This window comes from Rana temporaria, chromosome 4 (assembly GCF_905171775.1).
Source record: "Rana temporaria chromosome 4, aRanTem1.1, whole genome shotgun sequence".
NCBI lineage: Eukaryota > Metazoa > Chordata > Amphibia > Anura > Ranidae > Rana > Rana temporaria.
In genome coordinates this window covers 148,302,034-148,329,484 of record NC_053492.1, presented here as the reverse complement: position 1 = coordinate 148,329,484, position 27,451 = coordinate 148,302,034, and the positions used below count along the sequence as shown (strand labels likewise).

The window sequence follows — 27,451 nt, the reverse complement described above, 5'->3', positions numbered from 1 at the left end:
TAACCCCTTCAGCACCCCCTTGTGGTTAACTCCCAAACTGCAATTGTCATTTTTCACAGTAAACAATGCATTTGTAATGCATTTTTTGCTGTGAAAATGACAATGGTCCCAAAGATGTGTCAAAATTGTCCGAAGTGTCCGCCATAATGTTGCAGTCATGAAAAAAATCGCTGATCGCCGCCATTAGTAGTAAAAAAAAAATTAATAAAAATGCAATAAAACTATCCCCTATTTTGTAAACGCTAAAAATTTTGCGCAAACCAATCGATAAACGCTTATTGCGATTTTTTTTTTACCAAAAACATGTAGAAGAATACGTATCGGCCTAAACTGAGGAAAAAAATGTTTTTTTATAGATTTTTGGGGGATATTTATTATAGCAAAAAGTAAAAAATATTGAATTTTTTTCAAAGTTGTCACTCTATTTTTGTTTATAGCGCAAAAAATAAAAACCGCAGAGGTGATCAAATACCACCAAAAGAAAGCTCTATTTGTGGAAAAAAAAGTAAGCCAATTTTGTTTGGGAGCCACGTCGCACTGCCGCGCAATTGTCAGTTAAAGCGACGCAGTGCCGAATCGCAAAAACTGGCCAGGTCCTTCAGCTGCCTAAAGGTTCGGGTCTTAAGTGGTTAAAGATGAAACAATACAAGATGACAGCAGAGAAATACAGTAAAACAGCTGTAACCAAGAAAGCATACCATGTTTAACATTCAGACAGAAGAGCCAAACATTCTGCTATTAAGTATTAGCTGCCTTCATACCAAACTTTGCAGCAGAAAATGAACCTCAGACTAAAGTGCACATATTTGGAAAGTCAACAGATCTTTAAGCATGACATTCGATCTTGTAACTGACTGTGTCTGTTAGTGAAAAGCCAAAAACGTGTACTACAAACCAAAGCATATTTTATTCTGATATGTGAACATGAGTTTAACTGATATTAACCAGCCTGAAGGTGTAAGAGAAATAGTGTATGCAAAGATATGCAGGATTCTCATATTTTATTAAATGCTTCTTGACAATGTCATATGGATTCTCATGGGAAAATAAGGGGAACACCTCCAATATTTTTTCTTTGGGAGAATTGGACCTGCAGCGAAAAGTGGGTATGTTAAATTATACTGAATATTGGGCGTGGTTTTATGGAGTCTGAGCCTACTTGCAGTATACACTGCACATGTATGCTGCATTCTTTGTACTCTAAAAATGCTACTTGAATGAGGCAGTTTGGAATAGGAAATACACAATGCTGTTTTTCATTTTATTTGCATGTCCCCCTCAGATCTACAGCACTTTCAAGTAGTACAAAGTGGATTTTCCTTTAGTAAATAACCCCCACACTCAGGGCCAATCCTAGGCAGGGTGCATTGCACCCAGGCACCTGCAGAGGTGGGGGCGCCGAACATCTAACAGACTCTCTAACAGAAGCCCTCTCTGTGTCCATCACAGAGGCCCCCCTCCAGGTCCCAATAAAGTACTCTGCTTCTCTTCCGGTATTATGTTTATTGTTAACAGATCATGTAAGAATCCCAGGTCAATGAAGACTTTGTGGGGGAGCATCTCTGTGGTTGAGTAATTGCCATAGAAACATTTGTAATGGGGAGGAGTTAGTAAAATGATGACGCCCATGTGGGGGCGCCAGAAATATTTCTGCACCCAGGCGCCTGTGACCCTAGGATCGGCCCTGCCCACAGTTACAGTGCAGATGCAGAAATTAGCATGCCGATCACTGCTCACCTTCCCTAGCCTCCACGCTCTACTGTACACACAGATAATAGAAAATTTCTACACATAGCATCCAAGAGAAGTGACTCTACACCTCCTGGACCTGGAAGGGGATCCCCGTTCTGCAAGTGAATACTTACTCACGCACAAATACTTCATTGTGACTATTACCTGCAGAAATGTGGAGCCTCCATGGGAGACAAATTTTCCCCCTCTCTCGCCAATCTCTATATTAGGTTTGTTGGAGAGGTCCCGCATTTTTTCATGTGATAGCCCCCGTCGCACTGATACCTTCTTCTACTGTCGCTAGATGACCAGCCCTATTCATAGTCTCGGATAGGGCTGGTAGCTTGGATAATTGGTTGTCATACTTAAATGACAACAATTTAAATCTAAAATTTACTGGCGACAGCAGTTCAACTCCCATTAACTATTTGGATGTCCATTTAAAAGGTAGCGATGGTAAGGTGAAAACAAGCTTTTTTAGGAAACCCATACGAGGCAACACGCTTTTACGTGCAGACTTGAGTCACCTGAAACATACTCTAAGAGGCAGTGGTGGCTGGTGCTCAAAATTGCCGCCACTGTGCCCATTAAACTCAGCCACTGTGCGTATTAAATGCAGCCAATGTGCCCATCAAACGCCAGTTTGCCCCACAAATGCAGCCAGTTTGCCCCCTTAAATGCAGCCAGTTTGTCCCCTCAATTGTAGCCAGTTTGTGCCCCCAAATACAGCCAGTTTGTCCCCTCAAATGCAGCCAGTTTGTCCCCCCAATTGTCGCCAGTTTGTCCCCCCAATTGCCGCCAGTTTGTCCCCTCAATTGCAGCCAGTTTGTGCCCCCAATTGCTGTCAGTTTGTGCCCCCAATTGCAACCAGTTTGTGCCCCAATTGCCGCCAGTTTGTGCCCCCAAATGCAGCCAGTTTTCCCCAGCCCAGCACTTACCTTCCTCGGGTCAACGCCGTCCTCTCCACGCTCCCTCTATGTCTTCTCCCGACCTAAATGTTGCTTCAGCCAATCAGGTGACCGGTAACCAGACCCCGTGCACCTGATTGGCCCACAGGCTCTAATCGGGAAGACTATTACAGTATATACTTTTACAGAAGATACAAACAGGGGCACAATAAAAAGTTCAAACTGTAATGGTAGGGCAGGTATGTTCACAAGCGATACCTAGCAGACTGCAACTTTATTGAGCTAAAGCATTGTGATTGACAGTTTATAGTCATCTGCTTACTAGTAAGCATAACAGGATTCTCCAATGACTAAACTTGCACACTGTACCTTAGCTGTCTCTGCAGCGTCCTGCTTTCTCCTAGTCTTGTGCAATACATGTTATCTGCTAAGCAGCTTCTTTGTGAGTCCACCATACAACATTGTCTTTTTTTTTTCTTTTTTGGAAAATTCTATTTATTGTTTTCAAAAAAACACATGCAGTATTCAATAAAACATTCAAAGACTGCCCACCACAATACCATTCCAAAAAACAAAACAAGTAGTGCATAACATTGAACACAATTACCTGGGGCCCCAGAGCCGGACAAATTGCCCCCCCCCCCGGAGAATGCGGGTGAGAGATGGGGTTGCCACCTGTACAAGCTGTGACCGGGCTTGTGTCCTCCAGCCAGTGTGGGAAGTACCTGCAGCCCTCCATCTTCCCCCCCCCCCGTGGCTGGATGCAGTCTCATACTTTTCCGAGTGCCGTGGCCGCCAGCAACACTAACTCTCCGCCCCCTCCTGTGGTATCAGTGATGAGTGTTTCCTTCCTCCCCTTCACCCGCCCCCTCCTGTGGCTGGATTGCACTGATGCGCTCTCTCCCGCCACCAGCACCCCATGCCATGCCTTAAGTGGTGAGCGATCCCGACTCCCCCATCGTCGGATCTCCCCCCCCCTCAATGTGCAGATCAGCAAAGCAGCACGCTCCCCCTTCTACCCCCACTCCAGAAGAGCCATGAGACCCCCTTCTCCTCTGTCAGCTCCTCATCTTCTCTGCCAGACCCCCCCTCCTCTCTTCCAGACCCCCCTCCTCTATTCCAGACCCCCTTCTCTCTGCCAGACCCCCCCTCTTCTCTGCCAGATCCTCCCTCCTCTGTGCCAGACCCCCTTCTTTCTGCCAGACCCCCCTTCTCTCTTCCAGACCCCCTCCTCTCTGCCAGACCCACTTTCTCTCTGCCAGACCCCCCTCCTCTCTGCCAGACCCCCCCTCCTCTCTGTCAGACCCCCCTTCTCTCTGCCAGACCCCCCTCCTCTCTGCCAGACCCCCTCCTCTCTGCCAGACCCCCCTTCTCTCTGCCAGACCCCCTTCTCTCTGCCAGACCCCCCTTCTCTCTGCCAGACCCCCTTCTCTCTGCCAGACCCCCCTTCTCTCTGCCAGACCACCATTCTCTCTGCTAGACCCCCCTTACCTCGGCCAGACCCCCCATCTTCTCTGTCAGATCCCCATCTTCTCTGCCAGACCCCCCTCCTCTCTGCCAAACCCCCATCTTCTCTATCAGACCCCCATCTTCTCTGTCAGCTCCACATGTGGCAAGTTACAATGTGGCAAGTGACAGATGACAATCCATAATGTGTGGCAGGTGACTTGGCAAGTGACAATCTGCATCTGGTGACAGGCGACGTGGCAAGTGACACGCTAAATCTGGTGACAAGGAACCAGTGGCAAGTGACACGCTAAATCTGGTGACGAGACGGATGGTAAGTGACATGCTGAATCTGGTGACAGCGGACGGGTGGCAAGTGACACGCTGAATTAAAAGCGGAACTTCACCCAAAAGGAGAAGTTCCGCTTTAAGGCATGTCATATTTTTTTTGGGGGGGGGGGGGGATTGGGTACCTAGTTGTGACAGGTACCTATTCCCACTTCCGCACAGATTGGTCAAGGGATCTGAGTGGAAGCTCTTACCTTCCCTCAGGTCACTGGTCCCAGAAGACTTCGGCACCATTCACAAATGAGTGGCAAGCTCTCACTCTGACTTCACTTCCGGTGCCTGTCTGTCCCAACACATATCATCGCCTGACTTCATCAGGGGTTCCCTGATAAGTTTTAGAGGGAATAAAGCACTTGGCTTTACTTTGCCTCCACCATACACTTTCAAGACTGTTATTCATTTATTTATCTATGTGGATTGTATCACGTGCACACTTCTACCTTTAGCACTTTATGGATGGTTTATTTCCACTGTGATTGTTTCTATTTTAATATGATGTTTATGTAGCACAGTCATTTCTGTTTTAGTAATCTGCTTTTGGTTATTTATCTCACATAACAGCGCAGCACCATCTATTGTATATTCTTTTATCTTGTGGTTATGGACTGACCATTTTGGTGCTTGCAGCAGTTATTTTGCTTAGTAGCGTGGGAATATGTTTTTATTTTTATACACATATCCTGTTAATGTCACTAAGTACTGTTTCTTTGGCCTTCCTATTATTTATTTATTACAGGTATTTTTATAGTGCCATCAATTTACACAGCACTTTACATATACAGTATATTGTACATTCACATAAGTCCCTACCCTTACAAGGTCCCTAATCACACATACTGTACATACACAAACACGGGTCAATTTAGACCGGAGCCAATTACCTATCAGTATGGCTTTAGTATGAAATGAAACCAGAGTGCACAGAGGAAACCCACGCAGGCACAACAAGGGAACAGCCCAGCAACCCCAATGCTGCTACGAGGAATTGCTAACCACTTAGCCACTGTTCTTTCTTAGAAAATGAGCAAAAATGCTTTTGTTGGTATGATTCTTGTTAATGGAATTACATGGTTACATTAAAAGTCAACACAGAATGTAGTTACATTTTTCATTCACTACCCATATTAACTAGGAGACCAAGACAGACTGCCGCCTAAACCAATCCAGTGAGTGCATGGGAGTAAATATTCCAATAAATAATTAGGAGAATGATGATGCCTTTCTTAAAGTGGAGGCTCCATCAAAAAAACAATTTTGCTTTAAACTGTAGCTTACGACTAAAAAAGAAAAAAAAATAGAATTTTTTTATTTTTTACTCATCTGGAAATGCCTGTTGCTATGCGGTCCCACGAAATCTGCCTTTGAAAGCACCTAGGATTCTGACATCATCTCCCTATAATGCTCCTGGGAAATGTGTGTCATCATTTCCCAGGATGCAGTGCGCTGTCCAAATATCACTCCCCATCCAAGACTTCCAGGAAGTAAGTGCCTGTAGGCTTCACAATGCCCACAAGCAAAATGACAACGGTGTAGACATAGTTTTATAAACTATCTTTTTTGAATATCTATGCGGATCGGCGGCGGATTGTAAAATAGTAAGTGACCGGATTTATATTATAAAAACGCAGGATGAAAGAACATACATTTAAAAAATGCTAATTGTGGTTGGAACTCCGCTTTAAGTACTTATACTGTGATATTAATGCAACATTTATCTATTTTTCAGTAAAATTTGTTAACATTTCTACGTATTAGGCCCCGTACTCACGACCAAACATGTCTGCTGAAACTGGTCCGCGGACCAGTTTCAGCAGACATGTTTGGCCGTGTGTAGGCCCGAGCGGACCATTTTTGGGTGGATCGGACAGGTTTCCAGCGGACAACTGTTTCCTGGACTTGCTTTAAAACAGTCCGCTGGAAACCTGTCCGCCCGGACATGTACGGTCGTCTGTACAGACCTACCGTACATGTCCTGCCGCCCGCCATCCCTCGCATGCGTCGAATGACTTCGACGCATGCGTGGAAGCATTTTAAAGGCAGGCCGCCCACGTCGCCGCGTCATTGTCGCGGCGACACCGCGACACCGCGGACACGCCCCGCGTATTGTTCACGCACGGACCTCTGTTCGATGGTGTGTACAGCCATCGAACAGAAGTCCCCGGGCAGTCCCCGGGCAGACATGTCCGATGAAAACGGTCCGCGGACCGGTTTCATCGGACATGTCTGCTCGTGAGTACTCGGCCTAAGTTGGCTAGTTGTTGTCATAAAGATACTACATATAAATACTAAGCTGCTAGACCAAGGTGCATAGCTTTAAAGTGGTTAATTAATTTTGAATGGGCTGCTGTTGCACCCCAGCAGACAGGACATGTTTTGGGAACACAACAAATGGTAGCGTATAGATTTGTATGTGTTTATAATTACATATATAGACCTAAAGACCTATAGAGCTAAAGCAAAAACGTTATTTTAGTCCTTTTTCTGCTGTATAGAATTGTGAAGTTTTGTCTTCACTTCCTGCCCCTTATGCCGCATACACACCATCACTTTATGTGATGAAAAAAAACGACATTTTCTGTGAAGTAAAAAATGACGTTTTTGAAACTTCAATTTTCAAAGACGAAGTTGCCTACACACCATCGTTTTTTCACAATGTTCTAGCAAAGCGAGGTTACGTTCTCACCACTTTTTTCCATTGAAGCTCGCTTCATAACTAGCTTCTGGGCATGCGCGGGTGTAAAAACGTTGTTTTAAACGTCGTTTTTTGCTACACACGGTCAATTTCTGTGAAGTAAAAAACGACGTTTTGAAAAACGACACATAAAATTGAAGCATGCTTCAATTTTTTTTGGTCGTTTTTCACAAGACATAAAATGACGTTTTCCCACACACACGGTCATTTAAATTGACGTTTTTAAAAACATAATTTTTTTTCATCACATAAAGTGATGGTGTGTACGTGGCATTAGACAGAACAGGAAGAGAAAGGAAAAGCCTCCAAAGTGAAGAAAGTCCTATATTAAACAGCTCACCTACCCTCAATTCCTGTTGCAGTGACAATAAAGCATTTTGAAATTTCCTTTACTTTCAGTTCCAATGTTTACCAGGACATACAGAGGAAGTGAATCTTCTTAGTAGGAGAAAAAAAAACAAATAACAAACAAAAACAACTGACAGGGATGCTAACTCTTATGCCACGTACACACGATAATTTTTTGGCATGAAAAAAATGACGTTATTAAAAAATGTCATTCAAAATGATCGTGTGTGGGCTTCACATCATTTTTCGGGTTCTGAAAAACGACAAAAAAAAATATTCGAACATGCTGCATTTTTCAACCACTTAAGGACGGAAGGTGTTTTTCAGATTCAGCGTTTACAAGACTAAAACTGTTTTTGTTGCTAGAAAATTACTTAAAACCCCCAAAAATTATATATATTTTGTTTCTAACACCCTAGAGAATAAAATGGCGGTCATTGCAATACTTTATGTCACACCGTATTTGCGCAGCGGTCTTACAAGCGCACTTTTTTTGGAAAAAAATCACTTTTTTGAATTAAAAAATAAGACAACAATAAATTTGGCCCAATTTTTATATATATTGTGAAAGATAATGTTACGTTGAGTAAAATGATACCCAACATGTCACGCTTAAAATTTGCGCCCGCTCGTGGTATGGCGTCAAACTTTTACCCATAAAAATCCCGATAGGCGACGTTTAAAAAATTCTCAAGGTTGCATTTTTTAAGCTACAGAGTAGGTCTAGGGCTAGAATTATTGCTCTCGCTCTAACAATCGCGGCGATACCTCACTTGTGTATGTTTTCGCTTCTGCGCGCGAGCTCGTCAGGGCGGTTTAAAATACATTTTTTTTGTTTTCTTATTTATAATTATTGATTTTATAATTTTTTACACTGAAATAATAAAAAAAAAATGTATCACTTTTATTCCTATTACAAGGAATGTAAACATCCCTTGTAATAGAATGACAGGTCCTCTTAAATATGAGATCTGGGGTCAAAAAGACCTCAGATCTCATATTTAGACTTAAATGCAAGAAAAAAAAAAGAAGGAAAATGTGTCATTTAAAAAAATGACAACAAAAAAATTGTCTCTTTAAGACGCTGGGCGGGACTGACGTTTTGACGTCACTTCCGCCCAGCAAAGCTATGAGGACGGGTGGGGGCCATCTTGCCCTCACTCAAGTCCTCACTGATTAGGCAGCAGCACCCGATCTCCTCCGCTGCTACCGACGGCTCCGGTAAGCGGCGGAGGGCGCGGGAGAGCGGCAGGGACGGGGGCCCTCTCCCGCCACCGATAACGGCGATCTCGCGGCGATTCGCCGCGGAGACCGCCGTTATCGTTTACCGGACCGCCCACTGAAAAGATGGATACCTCGGTTGTGGCAGCAGCTGCTGCCGTTACCGAGATATCCATCTTTAAATAGAGGACGTACATTTACAGTGAGCGGTCGGAAGTGGTTAACAACGTTTTTAACGTTGTCGTTTTTCGGGCTGAAAAACATTATCGTGTGTGGGCTAAAACGACGTTAAAAACCCACGCATGCTCAGCAGCAAGTTATGAGACGAAAGCGCTCGTTCTGGTAAAACTACCATTCATAATGGAGTAAGCACATTCATCACGCTGTAACAGACAGAAAAGTGTGGAATCGTCTTTTACTAACAGGAAATCAGCTAAAGCAGCCCAAAGGGTGGCGTCATCCGCATGTAACTTCCCCTTTATAGTGCCGTCGTTGTACGTTGTTGTACGTCACCGCGCTTTGCTAGAGCATTTTTTTTAAACGACTGTGTGTGGGCAACGTCATTTTAATGATGAAGTTGGAAAAAACGTCATTTTTTCTACATGCCGAAACACTTTAAAATATTAGCACTTGAGTCCTGGGCAGGGCCGATCCTAGGGTCATATGCGCCTGGGTGCAGAAATATTTCTGGCACCCCTACAAGGGCGTGGTCACCTTACTAACTCCTCCCCTTTGCAACTGTTTCTATGGCAACGACTCAAACACAGATGCTCCCCTAAGAAGTCATCGTTACCCCGGGATCCTTCCATGACCTCTTAACAATAAACGAAATACAGGAAGTGAAGCAGAGTACTCTAGTCTAGTTGAACCTGGAGGGGGGTCTCTCTAATGGACACAGAGAGGGCTTCTGTTAGAGAGTCTGTTTAGAAAGAGCCCCTAGACATGATACAGGAGAGGATCAGAGACTGCAGACATGATACAGGAGATGATCAGAGACTGCAGACATGATACAGGAGATAATCAGGGACAGCAGACATGGTCAGAGACTGCAGACATGGTACAAGAGATCAATGCAGCCTCACCAGTGCCCATAAAATGCAGCCTACCATTGCTCACCAATTGGGCTGAGAGATAAGCTAGTGGATACATCACAGACTGACCCGACCCATCACAGACTGACCCGACCCATCACAGACTGACCCGACCCATCACAGACTGACCCGACCCATCACAGACTGACCCGACCCATCACAGACTGACCCGACCCATCACCGACTGACCCGATCCATCACAGACTGACCCATCACAGACTGACCCGACCCATCACAGACTGACCTGACCCATCACAGACTGATCCATCATAGACTGACCCGATCCATCACAGACTGACCCATCACAGACTGACCCATCACAGACTGACCCATCACAGACTGACCCATCACAGACTGACCCGACCCATCACAGACTGACCTGACCCATCACAGACTGACCTGACCCATCACAGACTGACCCGATCCATCACAGACTGACCCATCACAGACTGACCCATCACAGACTGACCCGACCCATCACAGACTGACCCGACCCATCACAGACTGACCCGACCCATCACAGACTGACCCGACCCATCACAGACTGACCCGATCCATCACAGAATGACCCATCACAGACTGAACCATCATAGACTGACCCGATCCATCACAGACTGACCCATCACAGACTGATCCATCATAGACTGACCCGATCCATCACAGACTGACCCGACCCATCACAGACTGACCCGACCCATCACAGACTGACCCGACCCATCACAGACTGACCTGACCCATCACAGACTGACCCATCACAGACTGACCCGATCCATCACAGACTGACCCATCACAGACTGACCCGACCCATCATAGACTGACCTGACCCATCACAGACTGACCTGACCCATCACAGACTGACCCATCACAGACTGACCCGATCCATCACAGACTGACCCGATCCATCACAGACTGACCCGATCCATCACAGACTGACCCGACCCATCACAGACTGACCCGACCCATCACAGACTGACCCCGACCCATCACAGACTGACCCCGACCCATCACAGACTGACCCCGACCCATCACAGACTGACCCCGACCCATCACAGACTGACCCCGACCCATCACAGACTGACCCATCACAGACTGACCCATCACAGACTGATCCATCATAGACTGACCCGATCCATCACAGACTGACCTATCACAGACTGATCCATCACAGACTGACCCGATCCATCACAGACCGACCCGATCCATCACAGACCGACCCGATCCATCACAGACTGACCTGACCCATCACAGACTGACCTGACCCATCACAGACTGACTCGATCCATCACAGACTGACCCATCACAGACTGACCCGACCCATCACAGACTGACCCATCACAGACTGACCCGACCCATCACAGACTGACCTGACCCATCACAGACTGACCCGATCCATCACAGACTGACCCATCACAGACTGATCCATCATAGACTGACCCAATCCATCACAGACTGACCCATCACAGACTGATCCATCATAGACTGACCCGATCCATCACAGACTGACCCATCACAGACTGATCCATCATAGACTGACCCGATCCATCACAGACTGACCCGACCCATCACAGACTGACCCGACCCATCACAGACTGACCCGACCCATCACAGACTGACCTGACCCATCACAGACTGACCCGACCCATCACAGACTGACCCGACCCATCACAGACTGACCCGACCCATCACAGACTGACCCGATCCATCACAGACTGACCTGACCCATCACAGACTGATCCATCATAGACTGACCCGATCCATCACAGACTGACCCATCACAGACTGATCCATCATGGACTGACCCGATCCATCACAGACTGACCCGACCCATCACAGACTGACCCGACCCATCACAGACTGACCCGACCCATCACAGACTGACCCGACCCATCACAGACTGACCCGACCCATCACAGACTGACCCGACCCATCACAGACTGACCCATCACAGACTGATCCATCATAGACTGACCCGATCCATCACAGACTGACCTGACCCATCACAGACTGACCTGACCCATCACAGACTGACCCATCACAGACTGACCCATCACAGACTGACCCGACCCATCACAGACTGACCCGACCCATCACAGACTGACCCGACCCATCACAGACTGACCTGACCGATCACAGACTGACCTGACCGATCACAGACTGACCCGACCCATCGCAGACTGACCCGACCCATCACAGACTGACCCGATCCATCACAGACTGACCCATCACAGACTGATCCATCATAGACTGACCTGATCCATCACAGACTGACCCATCACAGACTGATCCATCATAGACTGACCCGATCCATCACAGACTGACCCGACCCATCACAGACTGACCCGACCCATCACAGACTGACCCGACCCATCACAGACTGACCCGACCCATCACAGACTGACCCGATCCATCACAGACTGACCCGATCCATCACAGACTGACCCATCACAGACTGATCCATCATAGACTGACCCGATCCATCACAGACTGACCCATCACAGACTGATCCATCATAGACTGACCCGATCCATCACAGACTGACCCGACCCATCACAGACTGACCCTACCCATCACAGACTGACCCGACCCATCACAGACTGACCTGACCCATCACAGACTGACCTGACCCATCACAGACTGACCTGACCCATCACAGACTGACCCATCACAGACTGACCCGATCCATCACAGACTGACCCGATTCATCACAGACTGACCCATCACAGACTGACCCGACCCATCATAGACTGACCTGACCCATCACAGACTGACCTGACCCATCACAGACTGACCCATCACAGACTGACCCGATCCATCACAGACTGCCCGACCCATCACAGACTGACCCGACCCATCACAGACTGACCCGACCCATCACAGACTGACCCCGACCCATCACAGACTGACCCCGACCCATCACAGACTGACCCCGACCCATCACAGACTGACCCATCACAGACTGACCCATCACAGACTGACCCATCACAGACTGATCCATCATAGACTGACCCGATCCATCACAGACTGACCCATCACAGACTGATCCATCACAGACTGACCCGATCCATCACAGACTGACCCATCACAGACCGACCCGATCCATCACAGACTGACCTGACCCATCACAGACTGACCTGACCCATCACAGACTGACCCATCACAGACTGACCCGACCCATCACAGACTGACCCGACCCATCACAGACTGACCCGACCCATCACAGACTGACCCGACCCATCACAGACTGACCCGACCCATCACAGACTGACCTGACCCATCACAGACTGACCCGATCCATCACAGACTGACCCATCACAGACTGATCCATCATAGACTGACCCAATCCATCACAGACTGACCCATCACAGACTGATCCATCATAGACTGACCCGATCCATCACAGACTGACCCATCACAGACTGATCCATCATAGACTGACCCGATCCATCACAGACTGACCCGACCCATCACAGACTGACCCGACCCATCACAGACTGACCCGACCCATCACAGACTGACCTGACCCATCACAGACTGACCCATCACAGACTGACCCGATCCATCACAGACTGACCCATCACAGACTGACCCGACCCATCATAGACTGACCTGACCCATCACAGACTGACCTGACCCATCACAGACTGACCCGATCCATCACAGACTGATCCGACCCATCACAGACTGACCCGACCCATCACAGACTGACCCGACCCATCACAGACTGACCCATCACAGACTGATCCATCATAGACTGACCCGATCCATCACAGACTGACCCATCACAGACTGATCCATCACAGACTGTCCCGATCCATCACAGACTGACCCATCACAGACTGATCCATCACAGACCGACCCGATCCATCACAGACTGACCCATCACAGACTGATCCATCACAGACTGATCCATCACAGACCGACCCGATCCATCACAGACTGACCCATCACAGACTGATCCATCACAGACCGACCCGATCCATCACAGACTGACCCATCACAGACTGACCCGACCCATCACAGACTGACCCGACCCATCACAGACTGACCCGACCCATCACAGACTGACCCGATCCATCACAGAATGACCCATCACAGACTGAACCATCATAGACTGACCCGATCCATCACAGACTGACCCATCACAGACTGATCCATCATAGACTGACCCGATCCATCACAGACTGACCCGACCCATCACAGACTGACCCGACCCATCACAGACTGACCCGACCCATCACAGACTGACCCGACCCATCACAGACTGACCTGACCCATCACAGACTGACCCATCACAGACTGACCCGATCCATCACAGACTGACCCATCACAGACTGACCCGACCCATCATAGACTGACCTGACCCATCACAGACTGACCTGACCCATCACAGACTGACCCATCACAGACTGACCCGATCCATCACAGACTGACCCGATCCATCACAGACTGACCCGATCCATCACAGACTGACCCGACCCATCACAGACTGATCCGACCCATCACAGACTGACCCCGACCCATCACAGACTGACCCCGACCCATCACAGACTGACCCCGACCCATCACAGACTGACCCCGACCCATCACAGACTGACCCCGACCCATCACAGACTGACCCCGACCCATCACAGACTGACCCCGACCCATCACAGACTGACCCATCACAGACTGACCCATCACAGACTGATCCATCATAGACTGACCCGATCCATCACAGACTGACCTATCACAGACTGATCCATCACAGACTGACCCGATCCATCACAGACCGACCCGATCCATCACAGACCGACCCGATCCATCACAGACTGACCTGACCCATCACAGACTGACCTGACCCATCACAGACTGACTCGATCCATCACAGACTGACCCATCACAGACTGACCCGACCCATCACAGACTGACCCATCACAGACTGACCCGACCCATCACAGACTGACCTGACCCATCACAGACTGACCCGATCCATCACAGACTGACCCATCACAGACTGATCCATCATAGACTGACCCAATCCATCACAGACTGACCCATCACAGACTGATCCATCATAGACTGACCCGATCCATCACAGACTGACCCATCACAGACTGATCCATCATAGACTGACCCGATCCATCACAGACTGACCCGACCCATCACAGACTGACCCGACCCATCACAGACTGACCCGACCCATCACAGACTGACCTGACCCATCACAGACTGACCCGACCCATCACAGACTGACCCGACCCATCACAGACTGACCCGACCCATCACAGACTGACCCGATCCATCACAGACTGACCTGACCCATCACAGACTGATCCATCATAGACTGACCCGATCCATCACAGACTGACCCATCACAGACTGATCCATCATGGACTGACCCGATCCATCACAGACTGACCCGACCCATCACAGACTGACCCGACCCATCACAGACTGACCCGACCCATCACAGACTGACCCGACCCATCACAGACTGACCCGACCCATCACAGACTGACCCGACCCATCACAGACTGACCCATCACAGACTGATCCATCATAGACTGACCCGATCCATCACAGACTGACCCATCACAGACTGATCCATCATAGACTGACCCGATCCATCACAGACTGACCTGACCCATCACAGACTGACCTGACCCATCACAGACTGACCCATCACAGACTGACCCATCACAGACTGACCCGACCCATCACAGACTGACCCGACCCATCACAGACTGACCCGACCCATCACAGACTGACCTGACCGATCACAGACTGACCTGACCGATCACAGACTGACCCGACCCATCACAGACTGACCCGACCCATCACAGACTGACCCGATCCATCACAGACTGACCCATCACAGACTGATCCATCATAGACTGACCTGATCCATCACAGACTGACCCATCACAGACTGATCCATCATAGACTGACCCGATCCATCACAGACTGACCCGACCCATCACAGACTGACCCGACCCATCACAGACTGACCCGACCCATCACAGACTGACCCGACCCATCACAGACTGACCCGATCCATCACAGACTGACCCGATCCATCACAGACTGACCCATCACAGACTGATCCATCATAGACTGACCCGATCCATCACAGACTGACCCATCACAGACTGATCCATCATAGACTGACCCGATCCATCACAGACTGACCCGACCCATCACAGACTGACCCTACCCATCACAGACTGACCCGACCCATCACAGACTGACCTGACCCATCACAGACTGACCTGACCCATCACAGACTGACCTGACCCATCACAGACTGACCCATCACAGACTGACCCGATCCATCACAGACTGACCCGATCCATCACAGACTGACCCATCACAGACTGACCCGACCCATCATAGACTGACCTGACCCATCACAGACTGACCTGACCCATCACAGACTGACCCATCACAGACTGACCCGATCCATCACAGACTGCCCGACCCATCACAGACTGACCCGACCCATCACAGACTGACCCCGACCCATCACAGACTGACCCCGACCCATCACAGACTGACCCCGACCCATCACAGACTGACCCCGACCCATCACAGACTGACCCATCACAGACTGACCCATCACAGACTGACCCATCACAGACTGATCCATCATAGACTGACCCGATCCATCACAGACTGACCCATCACAGACTGATCCATCACAGACTGACCCGATCCATCACAGACTGACCCATCACAGACCGACCCGATCCATCACAGACTGACCTGACCCATCACAGACTGACCTGACCCACCACAGACTGACCCATCACAGACTGACCCGACCCATCACAGACTGACCCGACCCATCACAGACTGACCCGACCCATCACAGACTGACCCGACCCATCACAGACTGACCCGACCCATCACAGACTGACCCGACCCATCACAGACTGACCCGATCCATCACAGACTGACCCATCACAGACTGATCCATCATAGACTGACCCAATCCATCACAGACTGACCCATCACAGACTGATCCATCATAGACTGACCCGATCCATCACAGACTGACCCATCACAGACTGATCCATCATAGACTGACCCGATCCATCACAGACTGACCCGACCCATCACAGACTGACCCGACCCATCACAGACTGACCCGACCCATCACAGACTGACCTGACCCATCACAGACTGACCTGACCCATCACAGACTGACCCGATCCATCACAGACTGACCCATCACAGACTGACCCGACCCATCATAGACTGACCTGACCCATCACAGACTGACCTGACCCATCACAGACTGACCCGATCCATCACAGACTGATCCGACCCATCACAGACTGACCCGACCCATCACAGACTGACCCGACCCATCACAGACTGACCCATCACAGACTGATCCATCATAGACTGACCCGATCCATCACAGACTGACCCATCACAGACTGATCCATCACAGACTGTCCCGATCCATCACAGACTGACCCATCACAGACTGATCCATCACAGACCGACCCGATCCATCACAGACTGACCCATCACAGACTGATCCATCACAGACTGATCCATCACAGACCGACCCGATCCATCACAGACTGACCCATCACAGACTGATCCATCACAGACCGACCCGATCCATCACAGACTGACCCATCACAGACTGACCCGACCCATCACAGACTGACCCGACCCATCACAGACTGACCCGACCCATCACAGACTGACCCGATCCATCACAGACTGATCCGACCCATCACAGACTGACCTGACCCATCACAGACTGACCCGATCCATCACAGACTGATCCGACCCATCACAGACTGACCCGACCCATCACAGACTGACCCGACCCATCACAGACTGACCCGACCCATCACAGACTGACCCGTCACAGACTGACCCGACCCATCACAGACTGACCCATCACAGACTGATCCATCATAGACTGACCTGATCCATCACAGACTGACCCATCACAGACTGATCCATTATAGACTGACCCGATCCATCACAGACTGACCCATCACAGACTGATCCATCACAGACTGACCCGATCCATCACAGACTGATCCATCACAGACCGAACCGATCCATCACAGACTGACCCATCACAGACTGATCCATCACAGACCGACCCGATCCATCACAGACTGACCCATCACAGACTGACCCGACCCATCACAGACTGACCCGACCCGTCACAGACTGACCCGTCACAGACTGACCCGTCACAGACCGACCCGATCCATCACAGACTGACCCATCACAGACTGATCCATCAGACTGACCCGATCCATCATAGACCTGCCTCGATCCATCACAGACTGACCCGACCCATCAGACTGACCCATCATAGACTGATCCATCAGACTGACCCGATCCATCATAGACTGACCCGATCCATCACAGACTGACCCGATCCATCACAGACTGACCCATCACAGCCTGACCCATCACAGCCCGACCCATCACAGCCTGACCCATCACAGACTGACCCGATCCATCAGACTGATCCGATCCATCAGACTGATCCGATCCATCAGACTGACCCGATCCATCACAGACTGACCCCGATCCATCAGACTGACCCGATCCATCACAGACTGACCCGATCCATCACAGACTGACCCATTACAGACTGACCCCCCCCCCAATCGCAGACAGACTCCCCAATCACATATTGACCCCCCCAATCACAGACCCCTTATCTCTGACTGATCCCCCCAATCACAGACGGACCCCCCAAATTCACAGACCACCCCATCAGACTGTTCCCCCCAATCACAGAGCCCCCCCATCGCAGACTGACCCCCATATTGCAGACTGACCCCCCATTGCAGACTGACTCCCCCCATCGCAGACTGACTCCCCCCATCGCAGACTGACTCCCCCCATATCGCAGTCCTCTCTCATTATCATACCCTTATCATGCACTTCACTGCATAGCACAGCACAGCACAGCCCCCCTCCCCACAGAAAACCTACCTTACTCACACAGGACATGAAGCGTGGCCGCTCTGGACAATGGGCGTGACTTTTCCCATTAAAAGTGAGTGATTCATTGCTGGGACTGCCCCCGCTGCCTAGCAACCAATCACCCACTTTTTAACTTAAAAAGTCCCGCCCATTGTCCAGCGCTATGCTGTGCATATAGCGGGCCGGCAGCGGCAGCGACAGGCGGGCGAGAGGACACACAGGCGGGTAGAATGGCCACTGGCGCCGGACCGCGCGCCGCCATTTAGTGATGCCCAGACGATACAGCGGCTGCTGCGGGAAAGCACAGTGCCGACTTCACTTCATGGTAACACATTCAGGACCAACATCGCCCCTCCCCTCTGGCGCCTGGGTGCATAGCACCCCGTCTCGGATCGGCCCTGGTCCTGGGTGCCATTTTAAATAAGCACAGGGACGGTGACTATTCAGTGCCATCTTAAACTGGTATAAGGACTTGATAGCTTTCATGAGTCCTGGCCAGCATGTGAATTGGAACCACCAGCTTTCAGTGACAGCTGGCATCCAGCACTAAACCCAGGAGCTGAAATGGGCAGCTCCTGGGCTTCTGATCTTGCTACAAGGTACTCCATAAGAAAGATCTTCATTATAAATAAACAGTCATAAATGTGCATTACATGTATGTGCATGTAGCACACACTAATTCACAAGCATGTACTTTAGCACATCCATCTTATACACCCCACAAAAATACTTATGAGGTCATTGGTGCAAAAACATTTTACTGAATCAACTTTAGCTGAAAAAAAAGTTTATTGTAGGCTAAAATAAAGGGGTTGATTTACTAAAACTGGAAAGTGCAAAATTTGGTGCAGCTGTGTATGGTAGCCAATCAGCTTCTAACTTCAGCTTGTTCAATGAAGCTTTGACAAAAAAACACCTGGAAGCTGATGGTTTCTATGCAGAGCTGCACCAGATTTTGCACTCCAGTTACAGTAAATGAACCCTGAGGCCTCGTACACACGACCGAGAAACTCGACGGGCGAAACACATCGCTTTCCTCGTCGAGTTCCTTGTTAGGCTGTCGAGGAACTCGACGAGCCAATTTTCTCCATTCCCATCAAGGAAATAGAGAACATGCTCTCGTTTTGGCTCGTCGAGGTTCTCGACAGTTTCCTCAATGAAAATGTACACACGACCGGTTTCCTCTGCAAAAAAAATTCTCCCAGCAAGTTTCTTGCTGGTTTTTGCCGAGAAACTTGGTCGTGTGTACGAGGCCTGAGATGTCAAGCCAATCGATTTCTGAGTATGCCTGTATGAAAATGATAAATCCAGCATACGCTACAGAGTATAAAAGAGAAGAGAAGCGCCTCTAAGTGTAGCAATATGATAACTTTCTTTGAAGGTAAAACATTTAGCAACTCACATGGTTGATGATTAAAAGAGGCACATCTTAGTATGCAGGCATCCGGGGTAAAGCTGTCCAGAAATTTGGAGTTTTATATTGTAGGCATTGGTGTGCGCAGCCTATTGCATTAGGGTGTGCACACCAAAGTTCAAACACACATGCGTGTGTAATATACCGTATATGGCAGTGGGCAAGTCAGTAGGGCAGAGATTGGTGTCTAACTTTTGAGACAGAGAAAGGGACTGAGGACAGAGATTCCCCAGTCCCTTTCTCTGCAGCCAGGCAGCAGGGGGAATCTGCACAGTACAGGGTGATTAGGGTGTGCCCAGGCACACCTTACACCCTATGTGCGCACGCCTATGATTGTAGGACTGTAATTCTTATATATAACTAATTTAAATCTGTCCAAAAAAGAGTCTAGTAGACATCCCGGGTATAATAAAGTTTGAAGCATAAAATCATAAATTATAATATAATAAATAATTTTAACAAAAAATAATATAATAATAATAAATTTAATTCAATAATGTAATCAAATCAAAAACACTGAAATTCGCTCAGTGGCAGAATCGTCGCTGTCATCACTTTCAGTGTCTGATGTCAAATTTCCCCACAAATCGCTATCGCTCAATTCTGCAAGTGAGTCTAATTCACTATCACTGTTTTCTAGCTGCTCTAAAACCGCTTTATGAAGTAAAATGACACTTTTTTTTGGCTATGGACATTCTCAAGTTTCCAGGCAGAAAGAACAGTATAGATAATAAAATACAGCATGCAGGGCACTGGACGAAGCATTAGGGACAAAAGGGAGGTGAAATGATATTATACAGTAATGTAATCTGTAAGATTACAGTGTGTTTTGAGTTTTATGTATTTTTCACTTTTTGAATTTGCCACCAGGCTTTGCCCCGGGCGTCGCGAGCAGGGAACAGGGCCCGGAACAATGATGAATCAGGCAGATGATCCAGCGGAGGATACAACAGAGGGACATCGCAGGATCTTGGGGGCAATGTAAGTAACCTGTACATGGATCGGGGTTTTTCGCTTTTGGTAGTGAAAATTCACCCCGATCCACACTCGGGATTCCCGCTAGGGAGGTTAAGTCAGCCTCATAATATACTTATCTTTAAGTAAATGTAAACCCAACATAAACTTATCAGTATGTTTGGTGTGAGCATCATACCTAAGAAAGCTTTACTGTGCTACGCAGTTTTATTAAGAAATCTTGCTAAATACATCTGTATACTATGAGGCATGATGTCAAACATGCTGAAACATAGATTTTGGCTTTATATACACCTTTTCCCTGAAGCCTAGACATCCAGATTAAATTTAACAGCATCAATATGCATTTGTAAACTTGACAATAACTTTTTCAAATTGGGGTTGTAAAGGCAGATTTTCTATGATTTTGTTATCTTAAAGGGGTTGTAAAGGTTTGTTTTTTATTTCCTAAATAGGTTCCTTTAAGCTAGTGCATTGTTGTTTCACTTACCTTTTCCTTCAATTTCCCTTCTAAATGTTTTTTTTTTCTTTGTTTTCTTTGTCTGAATTTATCACTTCCTGTTCCTCCTCAGTAAGCTGTTCTGGCTGACTAACCCCCAGCCAGAACAGCTCGGATGATGGGGGCAAGCTTACTGAGGAGGATAAGGAAGTGAGAAATTCAGACAAAGAAAAAAAACATTTAGAAGGGAAATTGAAGGAAAAGATAAGTGAAACAACAATGCACTAGCTTAAAGCAACCTATTTAGAAAATAAAAAACAAACCTTTACAACCCCTTTAAAGCACTCTATGCATTAAGACAAAAAGCAGCCCCCCTAATACTTTCCTGAGCCCCATATAGATCCAGCGATGTTGCAGGAGTGTCTCGGCTGCTTATTGGCTGAGACAGCAGCACAGCGCCATTGGCTCCAGCTGCTGTCAATAAAAGTCAGTCGGCCAATGAAGAGAGAAAGGGGGCGGGCCTCTGTGTCTGAATGGACATAGCGAGCTGTGGCTTGGCTGGGGTGCCCAATAGCAAGCTGCTTGCTGTGGGGGCACTCAACGGGAGGGAGAGGCTTGGAGCGCCAAAGAGGCACCCGAGAAGAGGAGGATCTGGGCGGTTCTGTGAAAAACCACTTTATTATTTTTAACTAAAAAAAATTTGACTTCATAATCACTTTAAAGCTTTTATTTGATAAAATATTTGTATTGTAATATTATGAGCTGACAAAAGGATAAAAGGTGTAAAAAAAATATTATTTAGAAAAAATAATAGTTGTTTAAATGTTTTATAACACTGTATGGTGTAAAAATTTACTAACAAAGTGATGTGATCACTGTGATACAGCCAGGCAACTAGTGTTTTCATAAGAAAAAGCACTTTAATGAATGAACCATCATTATTTACTGAGACATACAGTAAATGAAAAAAGGTTAATACTGTATATAGTATAGTATGTTCACACTGCTATGGGAAAGTCTAGACACAAACAATGTCTAATATCAAAAGTGTTTTTTGTTTTTGCACAACATGCACATGATGTGATAGTTACCAGCTATAACATTTAACTTCCCGTTTGATATTAAATAAAGGAAGCCTTTCAGCACAATAGAGAGAAACATGGTATCATTTAAGCTTAGAGTATAGGGTCTGATATTCCGTCCAGTGTTCATGTGTAGAGGGCATGGCAGCGTAAATAGTGAAGTGCGTTGACCACAGTGGTGTAAGGACAGAATATCCTGTGCCTTTCTGTGAAGCACTTCTTCAGTACAATCCTCACACTCTAACTATTGTGGTTGTCTGTGTCACTGAAGGATTCATCTCTACCTACAAAAACTGTACTGCCTGATTTATCACCAAACAGAAGAACTCAACAATCTGAACAACCGAGGCAAAGAAAATGAACCTCAAGCATCAGTTACAGTCATAAACAAAACCTGAAAAGAAGCAAAGGTAAGTGGTGTTGCTTTCTCACATTTATAATGTTGTAATTATCAGTAATGGTACAACTGGTATGAGCTTTATTTCATTTTAGCATTTTGGTAATATACATTATATTGAGTCATAACCCATCCTCCATCTGTTATCATTATTGATGAATTTACAGACTGCCATTGCACTGTTTTTAATAACAAATATGTCATACTTACCTCCACTGTGCAGTTAATTTTGCACAGAGTGGCCCCAGTCCTCCTGTTCTGGGGTCCCACGGCGGCTCTTGCGGCTCCTCCCCGCAATAGCTAACCCCCTCTGGAAAGCTCTCCCCCCGAGGGGTTTACCTTGCGGGCGCGCTCCCGTGTCATACACTTGGCGTCCATAGACACAGCGTGTATGACTCGGCCCCGCCCCCTGCATCATGGGATTTGATTGACAGCAGCGGGAGCCAATGGCTGCGCTGCTATCTATCCAATCAAGAGCTGGGAAGCCGTGGAGAGAGCGACGGCGGGGATGAACTCACGAAAATTCGGGCTCAGGTAAGTAAAACTGGGAGCTGGGAGGCCGGACACTGCAAGTTCAACCCAACAGTGGAACTTCCGCCTAAACCACTCCTCACCTCCTTACATGCCACATTTGTCATTTTTTTGAGGGGAGAGTGGGGGCTTTAGTAGGAGTGGGACTTCCTGTCCCACTTCCTCCTTCCGCCCAGGGACCGCTTAGGAAACTCGTCATATCGCCTAATGCGGCCCCTCCCTGTAGGCGATCACCTGGGACACATGATAGTGATAGTGGACAGCATCTATCTTTTATACTGCATTTTTATCCTTCTTCCAAAACATATCAAACGCCTAAAAATTTTAATTGCAGCTGACATTTAGGCTGCTTTCACACTGAGTCGCTTTACAGGCGCTATAGCGCTAAAAATAGCCCCTGCAAAGCACCTCTCCTCTGAATCCAGTGTGAAAGCCAGAGTACTTTCACACTGAAGTGGTACGCTGGCAGGATGCTAAAAAAAGTCCTGCAAGCAGCATCTTTGAGGCGGTGTATAGGAGCGGTGTAATCAATGGGCAGGAGCGGCACTTTGAATCGGCGCTTTTAATCCTTTTTCGGATGTTAGCGGGGGTTAAAAGTACCCCGCTAATGCCCAAAAAGCACCGCAAAAATCACAGTAATGACAGTAACTAGCCGCTAAAAACAGTGACGCTTTACTGCCGACGCCTGCGCGCCCCAGTGTGAAAGTGCCCAGAGGTTATATGTGTTACTGATGTTTTTTTTTAACTCATATTACCTAACAGTCTATGGATCCTAAGAAATTATTAGGGAGGGAATATCCCATTAGAACTGAATATAGCGTTGAACACAAAACCAATGCTTGTTCTTTGACTTATAGATATCTCCCTGTTTTCAGATAAGCAGTTTATGTAGCAGAATAACACTACACCAAGGCCTCATGTGATTCTTGCTGATGAGATCATTACTTTGCTGACAGTATAAAGAACTGATTTCTGGCATGTGACTATATGGACCATTTCCTTCTTTTATTATATTCATAATGACATAAAAAGCTAAGTCACAGTTTTGCTTTCATAGCACAGTTTCACTATCACATTGAGCATTGAGAATAATGGCTCAAAGTGGTTGTAAAGCCTAAAGATCTATGCATCCTATGCATTAAGGTGAAAAACCTTTGGCGCTGCAGCGCCCCCCCAGACCCCCCCTTTTTTTCTTACCTGTGTCCGATCCGATGCACGAGTGCAGCAGCTACAGCTGCTGTCACTCTTCTCATTGGACAGATTGAGGCTGCGATCACACCTGAGCGTTTTCAGTTCATAAAATGCCCAAAAAGCAAAATCCTATTAATTTCAATGGCACCTGTTCACATCTGAGCGTTTGGTCACCTGAAGCAAAACACCTGAAAAACGCCTTAAGCTCAAAAAGAACATGAGCTTATTTGGGGCAGATAACAGGAGGTTTTCAGGTTTTTACATTGGTGACCTGGACAAAAACTTGGAAAAAATGCGGCAAAATCATGGTAAAAAAAAGTGTGACTTTGAAATGCTCAGGTGTGAATGCAGCCTCATAGCAGCAGAAGCCATTGGCTCCCACTGCTGTCAATCAAAAGCTGTGACATGGAAGCGGGGGGGGGGGGGCAGGGCTGAGTCCCGCTGTCTGTGTCAGTTGACGCAGCAGCGGGATTTGGGAGTAAGCATGCATGGGCTATTCGTGGGGAAACTCAATGAAGAGGAGGGGCCTGTAGCGCCAGTGGGGGACCCCAGAAGAGGATTGGGACTGCTCTGTGCAAAACCATTACACAGAGCAGGTAAGTATAGGCAAGTTTGTTATAAAAAAAAATAAAAAAGATTTAACATTTAAAACCACTTTAATCAAAAATTTCATCTTGCCACTGCAAATTCTGCCTCCAGTAGTGAATTCTCCCCACCTCTATCCTCTATATCAAATTCCAGTGCTACCACTTCAATCAGACATGCCTGTTTTTCTGTTTTCACCTGTCCTCTATATCCCCTTGGCTGATACATTCCCTGCCACCCTTGGTCTGAGGTGGTAATAACACCCCCAGGCGATCAATGGTGGATACTCCCAGCCCAGTCATGACTAGAACAGAGGCTAAATTGCCCTTAATCATTCTGGTCTGAGCCAATTAAAAGCTCAGACCCCCACTAAATTTAAAGCAGCACCTGTTCTTCAGGAGCAGGACACTACATACAATTTTCTATTACCCTACTGATTTTGCTGCCAGACAGGCTAGATGATTTATAGGAGTCTTCCAGCACAGAACCTACCCCTTTCCCTACTCACATTGCCAGAGGTACAGCAACAAGTCATGACAAGTCTGTCAACAGCTTCCCTGCTGCTTCAGTCGTCTCTTCCTCAGCCCAATATAGGCAGAACTCAGGTTACACCATATAGCCAGTGCCCTGAGAGCAGGCAGGCTGAGGAGGAGATGGCTGAAACAGCAGCAGATAAAGCTCTCAAAATCAGTATGAGAAGGGAAATGAGCTCTGTGCTGGGAAGGAGCTCTCCTATGTAGCTGCTGCTTAAAGGAGTTGTAAAGGAAAACATGTTTTTACCTTAATGCAATCTATGCATTAAGGTGAAAAAACATCTGATGATGCCGGCCACCCCGAGCCCCCGTTTTACTTACCTGACCCCTTGAAAGACCCGCGCTCGGTCCCGAGATCCTCTTCACCGCCCAGCCTGGCCGCTGATTGGCTAGAGCGGATGGATTGAGAGCAGCACAGCCATTGGCTGGCGCTGTTGTCAATCACATCCAGTGACGCGGTGCGCAGAGGGGCGGGGCCGAGGGATACAGTGAGCGGCTTTTTTAGCTGGTGACGTCGTTCCCCTCTATTTGTGTTTTTGGACATGTTTTTATGGACTTGCTGAATTCTTTTTTGCTCATTGGAATCCGTGATGCACCTGGTCTGTGTGTTAGTGGGAGTGGAGATGGCAGACTGACCTAGAGCAGTGCTCACAGTGAGGAGGGAGTTGCAGTAGTCAAGGTGGGAAATAACCAAGAATTGAATAAGTCGTTTTGTGGTGTCATTAGTCAGAAAGAGGCAAATTCTGGAAATGTTGCAGCGTTTAGGGGCAGGTTCTGTGCGGGAAGACTCCTATGAATAATCTAGGCTGTCTGGCAGCAAAAAATGTTTTAACAGTCTAAGATTACACCCAGCACCCTGTAATGTGTGGAGGGACCAATGGTTGTGCCATTGATCTCAACAGTATAGTCATGGGGAGGGTATCAGGGAGGAGAAACTATTACAAGCTCAGTTTTAGAAAGATTGAGTTTGAGGAAGCTTAACCCCCCTGACGGTAAACCCGAGCGTGACTCGGGGTTGGTTTTTCATGTTAGGATCGGTAAACCCGAGTCACGCTCGGGCTGGACGGGCTTACCTTTCGCTGGATCCACAGGCTTGGTTTACTTACCTTGTCCCTGGATCCAGCGATGCCACCCGCTGTGTGAGCGAGCGGGTCCTCCTCGCTCGATTCACAGTCCCCGTGTGCCGCCGATCTCCGTTCCCTGCGACGTTACGACGCACGGGGACGGAGAACGGCGCCAAATTCAAAAAAGTAAACAAACACTTTACATACAGTATACTGTAATCTTATAGATTACAGTACTGTATGTAAAAAATACACACCTCCATTGTCCCTAGTGGTCTGCCCAGTACCCTACATGTTCTTTTATATAATAAAAAATGTCATTTCTGCCTAAAAACTGTAGATTGTCCAAAAGTGTCCCTTTATGTCAAAAATGGTTTTAGATCACCTAGAAAACAGCGATAATAAATTATAATCACTTGCAGAAATGTGCGATAGCGATTTGCGGGGAAATTCGTCATAAAAAAAATTAAATAATGACAGCGACAATTCTGCAACTGCAAATT

General features: G+C 47.7%; 1 protein-coding gene across 2 annotated transcripts in view; it reads left to right on the top strand.

Moving 5' to 3' along the window:
* Positions 1-27,451, top strand: part of P2RY14 (purinergic receptor P2Y14) — a 64,335-nt gene that overhangs the window by 7,929 nt on the left and 28,955 nt on the right. Inside the window, exon 2 of one of the 2 annotated variants that reach the window (XM_040349175.1) lies at positions 22,919-23,057. The gene's annotated coding sequence lies outside the window, so the exon portion shown is untranslated. Of the gene's footprint in view, positions 1-22,567; positions 23,058-27,451 lie in introns of those variants that run through there. The other variant, XM_040349174.1, reaches the window with a different exon arrangement.